Consider the following 15,249-nt stretch of genomic DNA (forward strand, 5'->3'; position numbering starts at 1 on the left):
AGTATATCATCTCAAACACTGCCACTTCCTTATCAACTAAGTGTATATAATATTCTAAATCCTGTGTGGTTGTTTCAACATTGTTCATAATGTCTTCACCAAGAGCAGACTTCTTCTCAAGAAACCACCCTCTTTGCTCATCCATAAGACGCAACTCCTCATTTGTCTAAGTTTAGTCCCAAGATTGTAGCAATTGAGTCACATCTTCAGGCTCCACTTCTAGTGTTTTTACTTTCTTTTTTTTTGTTTGTTTGTTTGGAGACAGAGTCTCACTCTGTCTCCCAGGCTGGAGTGAAGTGGCGTGATCTCGGCTTACTGCAACCACCTCCTGGGTTCAAGAGATTGTCCTGCCTCAGCCTCTAGAGTAGTTGGGACTACAGGCACGCACCACCATGCCCAGCTGATTTTTGTATTTTTAGTAGAGACAGGGTTTCACCATGTTGGCCAGGATGGTCTCGATCTCTTGACCTCATAATCCACCCACCTCAGCCTCCCAAAGTGCTGAGTTTATAAGTGTAAGTCACCACATCTAGCTATAATTTTAGTATTTCTAACACATCACACATACTTCCTCCACTATAGTCTTAACAGCCTTCAAAGTCATCCCTGAGGGTTAGACTCAACATCGTTCAAACTCCTGTTATTGTTGGTATTTTGACCTCCTTTCATGTATCATGAATGTTCTTAATGGCATTTAGAACAGTGAATATTTTCCAGAGGGTTTCAATGTATTTTGCCCAGACCCACCAGAGTAATCCCTATTCATGGCTGCCACAGCCTTACAAAACATACTTCTTCAATAATACTAGAAAGGCAAAATTGCTCCTCTAACTGTGGGATGCAGAATGGATGTTAACAGGCATGAAAACAAGATTAATATCTTTGTACATCCCCATCGGAGCAATTGGATGACCAGGTGCATTGTCAATGAGCAGTAACATTTTGAAAAAGGAACTTCTTTTTTTCTGAGCAGTAGATGTCAACAGTGGGCTTAAAATATTCAGTAAACCATGCTGTAAATGGATGTGCTGTCATCCAGGCTTTCTTATTCTATTTATGGAGCACAGACAAAATTGATTTAGCATAGTTCTTAAGGGCCCCAAGATTTGTGGAATAGTCAATGAGCTTTGGTTTGAACTTGAAGTCACCAACTGTGTTAGCCCCAACAAGTTCAAGCTGTCCTTTGAAGCTTTGAAGCAGGCCATTGACTTCTCTATAGATATGAAAGTCTGAGATGGCATCTTTTTCCAACACTTCAAATATATAAGGCTGTTTCATCTTCATTGAAAACCTGTTTAGTGAGCCACTTTCATCAATTTTCTTAGTTACATTTTCTGGATAACTTGCTGAGCTTCTACATCAGCACTTGCTGCTTCACCTTGCAGTTAAAAGCTCTGGAGATGGCTTTACTCCTGAAACCTCATGAACCAATCTCTGTTAGCTTCAAACTTTTCTTCTGTAGCTTTCTCAACAGGCTTTGCTCTGGATTAGGCTATAGCTTAAGGGAATTTTGTGGCTGGTTTGGTCTTCTATCCAGACCACTCAGCCTTTCTCCATATCGGCAATAAGGCTGTTTATTTTTCTTATCACTTACGTGTTCACTGGAGTAGCATTTTAAATTTTCTTCAAGAACTTTCCCTTTGCATTCACAACTTGGCTAACTGGTGCAAGAGGCCTTGCTTTCGCACTATCTCGGCTTTCAACACATCCTTCTCACTAAGCTTAATCATTACTGGATTTTTATTTAAGATAAGATACATGTAACTCTTTCACTTGAAAACTTAAAGGACATTATAGGTTGGGCTAATTTCAATATTGTTGTGTCTCAGGAATTAGGGAGGCCTAAGACGAGAAAGAGATGTCAGTGAATATCCTGTAGATGGAGCAGTCAGAATATACATAATTATTGACTAAATTTGCTGTCTTGTATGGATGTGGTTTGTGGTGCCCCAAAACAAATACAGTAATAACATCAAAAACCACTGATCGCAAATCACCATAACAAATATAATAATAATACAAAAGTTTGAAATGTTGCAGAAATTAACAAAATGACATACACAGACACACAGTAAGCACATGCTATTGGAAAAATGGCACTGATAGACTTGCTGTTCACAGGGTTGCCACAAAGCTTCAATTTGAAACAAAACAAAATAAACAAAAAACCACTATCTATGAGGTGAACTAAAGCAAAGCACAGTAAAACAAAATATGACTGTATTCTTCTATTTGTCAACATACATCGGAAATAGCAGTGAAGCTTGAATATCCAGCTGAACAAGAGATTTAATCTGTGCATGGACCTCTTGGCAATGGCTAATCTAAAGCTAGTGCTAGCTTGGGTGATATGCTGTGAAAACAACAATGAGAATTCATCGAATTACAGAGGAATATTATTCAATGATTTCTTTTTCTCTCTCAAAGTGCTTCCAGGATGAAAAGACACACTAGAAAAGGCAGATGTAATTAAAGGTAATGAGAGATCAAACTTTAATTGAACTATAAAAAAGCACCACCTCTTCTACTTGATAATTACACTAACACCACCAAGATCAGCTCCACCACGTTTATTTCCCTTGTACCTTTATTATCACATTATTGGCATGTATATCTTATAATTAAAACATCTTGAATTTATAAAAACTTTAGTTATCAAAGAAATGAAAAAGAAATAAGATACAGTGATGTGCAGTGGCATAACATCAGCCCATGAACTTGTTGCCCCAAATGGTAATGCTCTAAAATAATGTGAGGTTCTTTAATATATGCTAATTAATGAAGGGAATTCAGTTTAAAAAATCATATACATACACTCTCCACTCTTCTCTACTGTGAAATATTTTTCTGCTCTCTTTAGTGCATTGAAATTGCACTGGTTTGTTTCTACTTAAAGAATATCTGATAGTTTGTATACATATTAATTTGATTACTTGCAGGTTCATTAGTGATCACTTTTGGGGAAGGTATGCTGATTCCAATTTTGATTAAAAATAAGCAGAGAACATCTGAAATTTGATTTGGGCAAATGAACCAATGTCTGGTGTAATAAGTGGAAGAATGGCTCTTAGCTAAAGACACTTAAGAGTTATCACAGAAGGTTGGGAACAAAAGGTACTTAAAAGTTTGAACTACCATATAATACTTCATGAAATAATCACTCTTTAGGAAATAAACAATGATGACAAAATAAAACAATGATTTTGGAATAATTAAAGAAAAATTTCAATTAATTTCAATTAATTTTAAAATTCTTACTGCAGAAAAGCTCTCAACTTTTTACCTACTCAACTTTTTAGAAACTAATTTATGGCTTTTTTTTCCTCAATTTTTTGAGTCCTCTTGGGATTTTGATGCTATTTTTTTGGGGAAAATGGTCTCAATTTTACTCAGCTGGGCGTGTTTCTAACATGTGTTTCACTGATTGTAGAATTATTTATTAGCCTTCTTACGATAATATAAGTTTAAAAATGCTGTAAGCCTCCATTTTTTTCCTTTAATGAACTCAGGTCTATGAAAACTGTCTGGTTAGTTTAAGAGAACCTTAAATTTGGTGGAGGGATGAACAGCGGAATGATTGGAAGTAATAAAGAGTTTCTAAAAGTGGAAATAGGAAACAAATCAATGATGAAATATAATTTTGCTTTCAGGAAGGCCTGAAGAATAATGGGCTTTATAAGGAATGATAAAATTAAATTTTAGAAGCAAGGAATGCAGAGGTATATAGAGGAAGACTTATTCTTTCTGTTAAGACTGAAAATGATAGCTCTACTTAAATCTCTTTTGGCACTAGAAAAATCTTGTGAAACTGAGTTTCATATTCCATTGACATGTCAAGGTATCTTATTCACCCGAGGAACAGCTTCACTTTTTAAATATATGACTTGTTCTGCACCATCACAGGACTTAATTTAAGCATAGCACTTCTACTATCAAGGAGGATCATGCTTGTATCAGCTCCATCAGGGTTCCAAGGCAAGTGGAGAATTGAGGCCATCAATTTTAAGGCCATAAAGTTGAAAAGTCTAGTCTTTAGTAAGTGACTTAAAACGTCTTGTATGTACTGTATTTATTGGTTTGGTGCCACAGCATAATGAAATTTATGAAACAATTATTTTAAGCCTGAATTCATGACTAAATTGCTAAACTTAACTTGCCATCCATTTACAGAAAGAACTCATATGAGAGTTTAGTTTTAGAAAAGACACAGGTCATTTAAAAATACAACTAAAGGTCACTATTTCTAAGCTCTCTTCTATAATAGGGGTGAGGACAGTCCATGTTTAAAGTACTAACAGTAGTAAACTGAATATATAGATGAATGTTTAAAATACAGAGAAGGAAAAAGGAAGTCTCACGGACAATAATGTTTTCCTTTCAAAACTAAGCTAGCTTCTTTTTATTAAAATATCATATGAAATTAAAGAAAATTTAACAACCCAAATCACCAATATTGAACCACAGTTATCCTCAGAAAAGGTAGCACAAATATACTCTCAGAAGACATTTTTATTATAAGTGGATTAACTTAGGTGGTTTTGTCTCTATCTCAAATACGTAGGTGAGAAAACACAGGTAATTATACTTTGACAATTACAGTAGCCACAAAAAATTAGTGCTTCCTTCAATTTATGGTACTGAAGAGTATCTAGAAGGTAATATGGCTAATCAGTAAGATGGAAAAACCGTTAATAGACTTTCTGTTGTAAGAAAAATTATATGGGGCTAATACTTTTGTAATTAAGATGTGAAGCAATCCATTTTCATGTCAGTTACCCTTGATTGCCAGGTTGGCCTATACATCTATATCACTTGGAGTGCTGTCCTTTTCATTACTTAATAGTTTGCATTCAGTGGAGGAGGATATCCACCCTGAAAAAGAAGTAATATTCTTTCTTCAAGGACATTAATTTTCTTTATTCAAAAACTATTAGTCAGCTATTTATTTTGTCAACAAATATTCTAGGCTCTTGCAGTAAGCACGGTTTTACAAATGCCTTTCCCTATGGTAAAATGTTATTTATACAGCTTACTTTCCATTTGATATATGGGTATTTTTTTATTTTTCTTCTAGAACTTTTGTAGTGAGCAACATTTGAACTTTACCCTAGCTAATTTGCACTCTTGATCATGGGTATTAAGTTAGTGGTTGTGAACTTACTTGTTTTAACTCTAGGATATCTTATAATGACCAACAATGTTGACACAGAAAAAGCAATAAGCAAATAGGCACTATTTTTTCCCTTAAATCTGGTTAAAGTTTAAACCAGCATTTTTTGAGACATTGAGCTATGTATTAGTCAGCATTTTCCACTCATGCTTTTCAACGTAGGATAACATGTTCAACAAAAAGAAATCTGAAAATCCTGTCAGTAGTCTTCTCTAACCATCACGGTAGGGCATCTTTCATAGTCAATACCATTACCTCAGACTAGCCACTTGCTTGAGGGTGATAAGGTATAACTGTGATAATTCTGATAAGGTTTGTGCACTCAAATATTTTAAACACTACTAGAGTAAATGTAGACTCTTTGTCCAAACCATTAATTGCTAGCTAGCCATGTGTTGCAGATAACTGCAACAGAGCTGTTAAGAGTTGAAGTGTGAGCTAGAGTTAGACACATTTTCCACTACTTTGAGGCAAAATCTATTATAATCAATATATACTTTCTCTGGATTGGTGCAACTCTATCAAGATGGAATCCTGACCAATACTTTTTGGTCAATTATCATGACAAATTAGGATATTTTGTTTGGTGATTGTGCCCATGTTGAAAATAGATATTTTTAAGTATTTAAATTTGAGTATAAGCTAAATTCTTTTTATTTTTTCATCACGTTGTATACCAACTGAGACCCTATTTCACAGCATATTTACTCTGGGATCCATTTTAATAAAGCAGTTTCCATTTGGAGTATTGTCAATCACTATATGACAGGACAGGGATATTTTAAACCAAGATTTGGCATTTAAAAATAATATTCTACTTGGCACTGACATACACCAAACTAGTCTCAGGCCATGATAGATTACAGCACAGTGGGAACATGTGATCTTTTCACAGACAGGAGTACCACAAAAAAGACACCAAAATAATATGATGCATAATATTTGTATCTATTTTGGTAGTAACATTTCAGGAAATAAATATTACGATGTCATATAATACATTATAGCCAATCTTTTATCTGCTAGTCTTGAGACAACATCAGCGGTGATAAAGAGTAGTTTGTATTTATTTTAAAATGGTAATACAGGTATAGAATTTTTAAAAAGCTTGATTATCCATCATCTTAGAAAATACATTAAATACAGTTAACTATATCATAGAATATTATAGTAATGATTATAAAGGTGGAAAAAGTACTCTGTATAAATGTAGTAGCAACCGAAAGGTCTGAAAATCTTGTGTTGTCACTGAAATGACTAAATTATAGACCATGTACCTCATCTTCAGTGAGTTAAATTCCAGAAGCATTGATGTGATGGCTCAACTTGTGATACAAGATAATACATTTTCAGATTTTTAAATTCAGAAACTCATATATCCTATGTAGAGCTGTCTGAAGTCATTCTGATGGTCACTCATCTGTATATTACATGACCATGACTCTCTGGAATTTGTACTATACTTTAAAGCCCTAGTATTGAGGAGCAGGAGAAGGAGGAGGATGAGGAGGAGGAGGAGATATATATCAAAGAATTCCAAACTGAAGTATATTCTATGGAAAGAACTTTAATAAGTGATGGTAATAATTCATTACTAGCCTAATGCTGTGCTTCCAGTGACAAAAAAAAAAAAAAAAATGACACTCTGAGCAAGCATAGGGCTTTAAGTGGATGGCATCTTTGTGCATCCTTCCTTCCAGGTAGGTGTAGCCTTGCACCATGTCATATGGCTTGAACTGATCTCAATTTCCTTCACCTCCTCAGCTAGACAACTTCAAACAATGCAAAAACTATTCAAGCAAATTTGAGAGCCCTAGTTACTGAGTATTTATGGTAGCTTAATTAAAGATACGTCTTTATACATTTAGCAAAACCAAGTTTCACAAAGATTTTGCTCCAGAAGTAATTGCTCAAGTGTTCATTTCTCATTGTATTTCCACTCTCCATGATTATCTTGCCTCTAGCTGAGCCTCTGACTTAATCTCCTTCACTTCTAATCCCACTCAAAAGTTACACATCAATAATACTTGCTTTACTTATACTTCCTAATCATAACTCTTCTTCACATGTCCATGCATTTGCACTTTGACAGCTTCCCATTTCACATTCCACCTGCTATAGCTTCTGAAAACCCAGCACAAATGTTTATGTTTTCTATGGAAGTCATGAAAATACAACATAAAGACTTTCTGCTGTAGAAAAAATAGTTGATTCATAGCCCTGCTTCTGTTCTCTGAATCTACCAGTGTTTATGCCAAGGTCATGCTTCTCTTGAGATGATCCAAGCATTGATACAACGGCAGATCTATTCCTGCAAAATATGTCTTCTCTGACCGCTGACTTTGGTTCAAGGATATTCTGTTGATGTGAGCAAGTCTTTCTTAGAGATGTGCTACAGTCTGAGACTGTTCCTAATCTTACCTCTTTGCTACTGTTTTTCCAGAAGTCAGACCTGTCTTATTCCTTCTCTGGCTCTGCACTCCCCATTTTCTTTTACATGTGTTTCCTCAATATATCTTTTGCATAGATAAACTCTTCTGAGCATCTTTTGTTAGAGGATCTGAACTAACACAATTGATACTGTAAGAGGTCCAAAAACAGGTGGGAAGATGGGAATCGGAGACAGGTTCAATCACCTGCCCACAGGTAAAATGGATGCCATCCTAAGTGGTAGGTGAGGCATAGAGAGTCTCTGGCACAAGATGGCACCCTAATTGCTATTCATTTCACCACTTGAGACATGAAAATATGTTCCAATGGAATAAAATACCCTTTCAAATGCAATAATTCAGGCATTTGAAAGATAAGAGTTTAGGAGGCAGCATCAAAAAGACAAGGACTTCTATATTATGTCGGTGCCTTGCAGAGAAATAATGAGAAACTGATAGATGTAAACAAGCACTTAACAGCAAAATGTGAGCACCAGAGGGTCCTTTTGGTAGCTTAAATAGATATCCAGATCTCCTGGAGAAGAAAAGACACAGCAGCAAATTGAAAATTTGATAATTATATTTGCATAGCTTCAGAGACATCTGAAAGTCCTTCAAGACAGATTTTTTTTTGTGCTAAAATCAAGGCCCTGGTTAAGAAAATCTGGGACTCTGAAGCTTGGGATGGGAATATCTAGACAAGTGTCCATGTAGATGATGACTCATAGACACCCTTGAACTGGCAGAGCTTGGAGAAATGGTTCACTTTTGTGCATTAAACTTTAGTTCTTTCACTCCTTTATTAGACTATAAGACCCAGCCTGGATAGAGAGGCTCACACCTGTAATCCCAGCATTTGAGGAGGCCTATGTGGATGAATCACTTAAGCCCAGGAGTTGGAGACTAACCTGGGCAACATGATGAAACCCCATCACTACTAAAAACTACAAAACTTTGCTGGGCGTGGTGATGTACGCTGTAGTACCAGCTACTCAGGAGACTGAGGTGAAAGGATCCCTTGAACCCGGGTGGCAGAGGTTGCAGTAATCTGTGATTGCACCACTGACCACTGCACTCCATCCTGGATTACACAGCAAGACTCTGTCTAAAAAAAAAAAAAAGAAAAAGAAAAAGAAAAAGACTATAAAACTTTAAAATACTACACAGTCCCATTTCTCCTTGCTACTAGGTTGAAAACTAGAGTTAAAACTTACCATGATCTATGTTAAGTGTGTTCTGGGCCTGATAAGAAAAGAAAGAAATAACACACTTAAGGAACTGCAGTACTAAGGTAGTGTTTATTGACAGGAGAAGACGTGTACAACTGTGATTGCATTTTGAGAGTACTGGATCAAAGTGATGGAATGTAAGGTCAGAAAAACAAGAATTCATTGACATGGGGTTCACTCTCCGACTTTGGTCTTAACATCTTGGCAAAGAACCTAGAAAATGTGGAAAACTCTCTGTAAGTGTTATTCTTAGAAACCTGGAGAAAGTGATGGATAATACTAAGCAAAACTTCCTGAGTTGCTCTGGAAGAAAATAATGAAAGGAATAAAGAGGCTGAAGCACATGGGAATGTGGAATGGATTTATTATGTGAGGCCAGAAGACCTACTATATGGTTATGCTCCACAGGAAGAACTAGAGATCAAGGCCATCAGGATGTGTCAATAAGACGGGGACAGCATCACAAATAAGTTTGGGGGTGCCTCTCCTCTGTATGTCAGGGTTGATGGTAGATAAGGTTTTCTCAGATTTGAGCTTTGTAATACCCATGAGATAGTGATGCCCCAAAATATCAGAGGCCAGGTATAAGAGTTGGACACTAGAAATCAGGGAAGGCAATTACTCTGATGTCCAGCAAGGTCACACAGGCAGCCAAGGGAGGTTGACTTACAGGGAGGTGGGATGATTAAAAGAACAGGAAGCCTCTAAAGGTAAAATAGATAGGCAGACAACAAGGAGGCTGCTTGACATCTACAACTCCCCTTCCAAAAACACAGCAAAACAAAACAAAAACAAAAAACAAAACAAAACAAAAACCGGAAGAAAACAAAAATCAAGACACAGAGGTTTGGTACAGTCACCCTCAATAAAAAGCCATTTCTCAACTTAAGTGTCCAGTGATTGACGAATGGAAAAAGAATGTGGTATATATACACCACGGAATATTATGCAGCTACGAAAAGGATGAAATCATGTCTTTTCAGTAATATATATAAAGCTGGATGTCATTATCCTAAGTGAAATAACTTAAAAACAGAAAATCAAATATCATATGTTCTCACTTACAAGTGGGAGCTAAACAATGGGTATACATGGACCAAATATGGAAATAATAGACACTGGGAACTCCAAAAGTGAGGACGGTAGGAGGAAGATGAGAGTTGAAAAATTATTTATTTGGTACAATGGTCACTATTTGGGTGACACGAGAAGCCCAAACTTCACCATTATGCAATATATCCATGTAACAGATATGAACATACACATTCTGAATCTATAATTTTTCAAAAGAAGTCATGATTACTTGCTGAGTTCTCAGACCTGTGCTAAGTTTTAGATTTGGAAGGCAATGACTGAAAAGGTGGTCAGGTTCATAGGAAGAAGCACCATGCAACACTACAGAATATCAGAAGTTGTGATTATTTCCCTAGTCATAACACTGTACACTAAAGAATGGGAAATACTCATATATTTGAAGACATTTGGACAGAGCCTGAGTGTAACTTGACATTGACAACTAAAGTCTTAATGTGTCATCATTGACCCTATGTAAGATTGGAGGCTTAAGTATAATAGGAAATACATGGAGCACTGACCAAAATCTAACCCACAATGGCCCACTCTGTCCATGGATCCACCCAGTAGTTGTTTTCCAGATACCCAAATACAAATTGGACTTCATTATGCAGTTGGAGTAATACTCACATTGAGTCTTTGGCTTGCAGAATGAGACATATGACTGTGAAGAAGGACCACTTGCCACCTCTTGAAATGCCATCCTCCCTCCAGCTAAGATTGAGTCAAAACCAATATCACATCTCCAGAAGCATGTTGCAGGTTATTACTACCACTGAAGATCTAAAGGTTACAGGGGCGGTCATTTTTATTATATCTCCATTAATTTACTAGTCTTCCCCTACAAACAACTGTATAGATCTATAGAATGATTATAGACTACTGCAGACTTAACCAAGTGGCTGCTATAGTTATGGATGTTTTGCTGACAGAGTCACCATTACTAGAATAATTTAATAAGGTTTCAAGTACATGGCATATAGTTATTGACATGGAGAATGGATTATTTTACCTTCTGATAATAAGACAGGATTTTTATAAGTTCACGTCATATGAGAAGGTAAAGAATGTTTATGTAAAGTTTTGTTTCAGAGGTACATTAATTCGTTTTACTCTCTTTTATAACTTCTGTTATAGTCTAAACTGAACAGCCTGGGGATTCCATCAAATATCCAATGAATTCCTCACATCAATGACATTATGGTGATCAGACAGTATAAGCAAAAGGAAGTTAGTTCACTGGCAGCCTTAGTAAGATATAAGTATTACATATTATAGGAAATAAACCATCAAAGATTCAGGAGCATGCTACTTTGTGATGTTTTCAGAGTCCAGTGTTCAGGATGTGTCAAAAAATCCCACAAGAGAAAAGGAAAATTGACTCATCTTTCATCCTATATTATGAAGAGGGAAGCACCTTACATGGTAACCCTCTTAGGGGTTTGAAGGCAACATATTCTGCACCTCAGAATGCTATCTAACCCATATAACAGATGGCATTGATTGTGGCCAGCTTTGGGTGAGGCCCAGAGGAGGAAAGTGTTCCCGTTACTGAAGTTGATCTCAGGCTATGATGCTTACCATTAGCTATCACATAGCAGAGGGCTGTAGCTTACTCCACTTACCATCTGTATTTTCCCCTCAGCAAGTGAGGCCTGGAAGAACTAAGGAGGATGTGCTCCCCAAAGCTGAATTCAGAAGTGATTTTATGGTACGTATTAGCTCATTTTCATACTGCTATGAAGAAATACACAAGACTGAGTAATTTATAAAGAAAAAGAGGTTTAATGGACTCATAGTTCCACATGGCTGGGGAGGCCTCACAGTCATGGCAGAAGGCAAAAGAGGAGCAAAGGCACGTCTCATGTGGTGGCAGGCAAGCAAGCATTTGCAGGGAATCTGTCCTTTATAAAACCATCAGATCTCATGAGACTTATTCATTGTCATGAGAACAGCATGGGAAAACCCGCCCCCATGATTCAATTACCTCCTACCTGGTTCCTCCCACAAAATAAGGGATTTATGGGAATTACAATTTAAGATGAGATTTGGGTGGGGACATAGCCAACCCATATGATGGCACAAGGGGTGGACTGTGGCAGACACTTAAGATTCTACTCAGCTCTCCTGCTGTGGGAAATATAAGTGATGGACTTCTGTACTCTTCATTTTTCACCACATTCATGCTGAGACTATGGATTTCACTGGCTGCTCCCAGCCAATGGCTGAGCATAGGGTGATAGTAAGAAAGGCCCATTTCTGCAGAACTCCTCTAACAGGAGTGGCTGCTCAAAGACTCCTTGAACAGCAATTTTGGCTCAAGGACTCCCATCAACTTTATCAAAACTTTCTTAAAGCTGTGCTACAATCTGAGACTCTTCCTACTTTTTCTTTCTCTTTCACAGGAGTCAGGATTTCATCATGCTCTGACAGATCTCCCTCCCACTCAAGTTTCTTTCCCCTTTTCTTTCACAAGCATTTCCTCTTAAATCTTAACTAAGTCTCTTGCACTTCTAAACCTGTTTTGGCATTTGCTTCTTAGAAGACCTGAACTAAGTTCTTACGACAAGCTTGACATTTTGATACTCTCAAAACCTGCTCTTTAGCTAGTTATAGTCTTCCTGGACTAGTGTTTTAATAAACACATCCAAAAATTCTATAAGGTAATTTTATTCATTAGGTATTCACATGGTAAAAGTAGATGGACACAATTGTCCGTTTCCCAACAAGCCAGATTCAGAGTTCCTCTTAGATAGCAAGTAAGTCTTTTCCCATACCCATACCTATAACCATGACTGTGATTGTCCATCTATCCCTCTCAATATACACATACACATGCACAATCTACACCTTTTCTATTTCTTAAATATCCCTTAGTATCATCAGTTGGAGAGAAGAAAATTTGCTGAGAATGAAAATCTGAGCATGCAGAGATAATTCAAGGGACCCTAGCAACCACTAATGTCTGTGAATAAAGTCACTTTAACAGTATAATATCTTAAATCTCTATGAGTTATTGACTTCACAATCTGTCCTCTCAGGAGTTGCTGCTCTTCCAGCATTGCAAATGTGACACTATATTCTGCATGGTGCAAACACTGGGCAGTAATTGGAAAAGTGGGGAAAATATTCTTATTAAAGTTGTTTTATCTTTGTTATTATTTGTTTACCTTTATTAGCAAGCTATGAAAAGAACCTGTGTATGAAGCTGTTCCACTGGGTAAAGTTGGGTTAGGCTCAAGCTAACATCATCTGTGTATATTAATGTTACCGTCATATCTTTTCACACAAGAAAGTGTATAACATTTCTTTATATCTGCCTGAAAATTATTTTCTCAGAAGATTTGTTTCTAATATTATAAATAATTTTTAGTTTATTAGTTTAGATAACTTACTATCAAACCAGATATCCTCATTTTCTTATTATAAATCTACACTGATCTTTCACTCTAAAATGCATTTATTAGGTTCATGAAATGTGCCAGACAGAATGTCCTCCCAAACATGTCTATACATTAATCCTGTGCATGTGTATATATATATAGTCTCGTGTATATATATATATAGAATATATATAGAATATATATATAGAATATATATAGAATATATATATAGAATATATATATAGAATATATATATATAGAATATATATATAGAATATATATATATAGAATATATATATAGAATATATATATATAGAATATATATATAGAATATATATATATAGAATATATATATATAGAATATATATATATAGAATATATATATAGAATATATATATAGAATATATATAGAATATATATATAGAATATATATAGAATATATATATAGAATATATATATAGAATATATATATAGAATATATATAGAGAGAATATATATAGAATATACATATAGAATATATATAGAGAATATATATACAGAGAATATATATATATATAGACAGTATATATATATAGAGAGAGAGAGAGAGTATATATATATAGTCTCGTAAATATGTTACCTTACCTGGCAAAATGTGATTATGATTATGAACTCTGAAATAGAGACATTACTCTTGGTTATCTGCGCAGGCCCAAATTAATCACATGAACCTTATAAAGCCGAGTGTTCAGTGTAAGGACCAGAGAGATACCTCTAGGAGAAATGGGGACCTCAGTCCTATAACCTCAAAGAACTGAATTCTGCCAACAATCTGAATGAGTATGGAAGCAAATTCTTCCAAGAGGCTCCTGATAAGAGCCCAATCTGCCACCATCTTAATTTCCTTGTTAAATCAAGAGCAGAGAAACCTGCCAGGCCAACCTAAATTCTCACCTATATAAATATGTATTGTTTTAAAACACAAAATTTGTGATAATTTGTTATGGCATCAATAGAAATTTAATATAAACGATCCATAATCACCTTTTTTGCCAACCTGAGGCAAATTTAATCATCTGTTACTCCGCAACCTGTGTATTATCTTCATGCACATATTATTTTACTAGATCTTGTAACTTTTTTAAATGCCTGCCTTTCTTCCTAACTAGTCTGTGAGATCCTCAAGGGTCTCATTTATCTTTGAATAGTATAGCAGTTGATCTTTTGAAATAAATAGCAGAGTATTTAGTACTGCCCAAGTGGATTAATAATTCACTCATATATAAGAGGTTTAAATACACTGAAAGTAATCAAAGCTTAAGTAATTTTCCTTACTCATTGCAAAATATTCCGTCTCAACTGAGTTAGTAAAATATTTTTAATCTAAATGATACTGGTTTTCCCATATAAACTCAAAAATACTCAGAAAGCCTTTTGTATAAATCTTTTTCATATTTCTTAGAAAAAAAATGCCTTGGACACTGATTCTTAAAATGTCTTTATGACTATTTCTCTGTCTAATGGTGGAAATACGTTTCTCTGTAGAATAATTACATTTTGTATTCAAACACATCTTTCAGAAATATCAGTTGTGTGGCTATTTGATCTTAAAAGAATATTTCACAATGGTTTTCATAGCTGATAACATGATAATGTCATATAAAGTGTATATAATCATTAATCACTGCCAAAATCTCCAAACAAACAGAACTTCTATTACGCTCCCATACCATATCTTCCATAAGCTCCTTGACCTAGATTTCTTGTATTTGATATTATGCCTGGAGCTTGCTGTCACATGCAATACATGTAGACTAGGTAATGTGACCCTTATGTCAGTTATTCATAAATAACTTACAGCCCATGCTTGGTGAAATTAAACATTCAATAAATAGTAGTAAATATTGTTGTGGTTACTATAATTTATAATAATAATTAATCTTGTTTTTGGATTTACTTATAACTGTTTTATAGATACTATGTAC

The 15,249-nt window shown here is 35.4% G+C and overlaps 1 long non-coding RNA gene across 1 annotated transcript in view; it reads right to left on the reverse strand.

Moving 5' to 3' along the window:
- LOC129457490 (uncharacterized) overlaps positions 1-10,585 on the reverse strand; it is a 319,456-nt gene extending 308,871 nt beyond the window's left edge. Inside the window, exon 1 of the long non-coding RNA XR_008649271.2 lies at positions 10,533-10,585. This is a non-coding gene — a long non-coding RNA (uncharacterized lncRNA). The remainder of the gene's footprint in view (positions 1-10,532) is intronic.
- Positions 10,586-15,249: the final 4,664 nt, after the last annotated feature.

The sequence above is a fragment of the Symphalangus syndactylus genome, chromosome 11 (genome assembly GCF_028878055.3).
Source record: "Symphalangus syndactylus isolate Jambi chromosome 11, NHGRI_mSymSyn1-v2.1_pri, whole genome shotgun sequence".
NCBI classification, from domain to species: Eukaryota; Metazoa; Chordata; class Mammalia; order Primates; family Hylobatidae; genus Symphalangus; species Symphalangus syndactylus.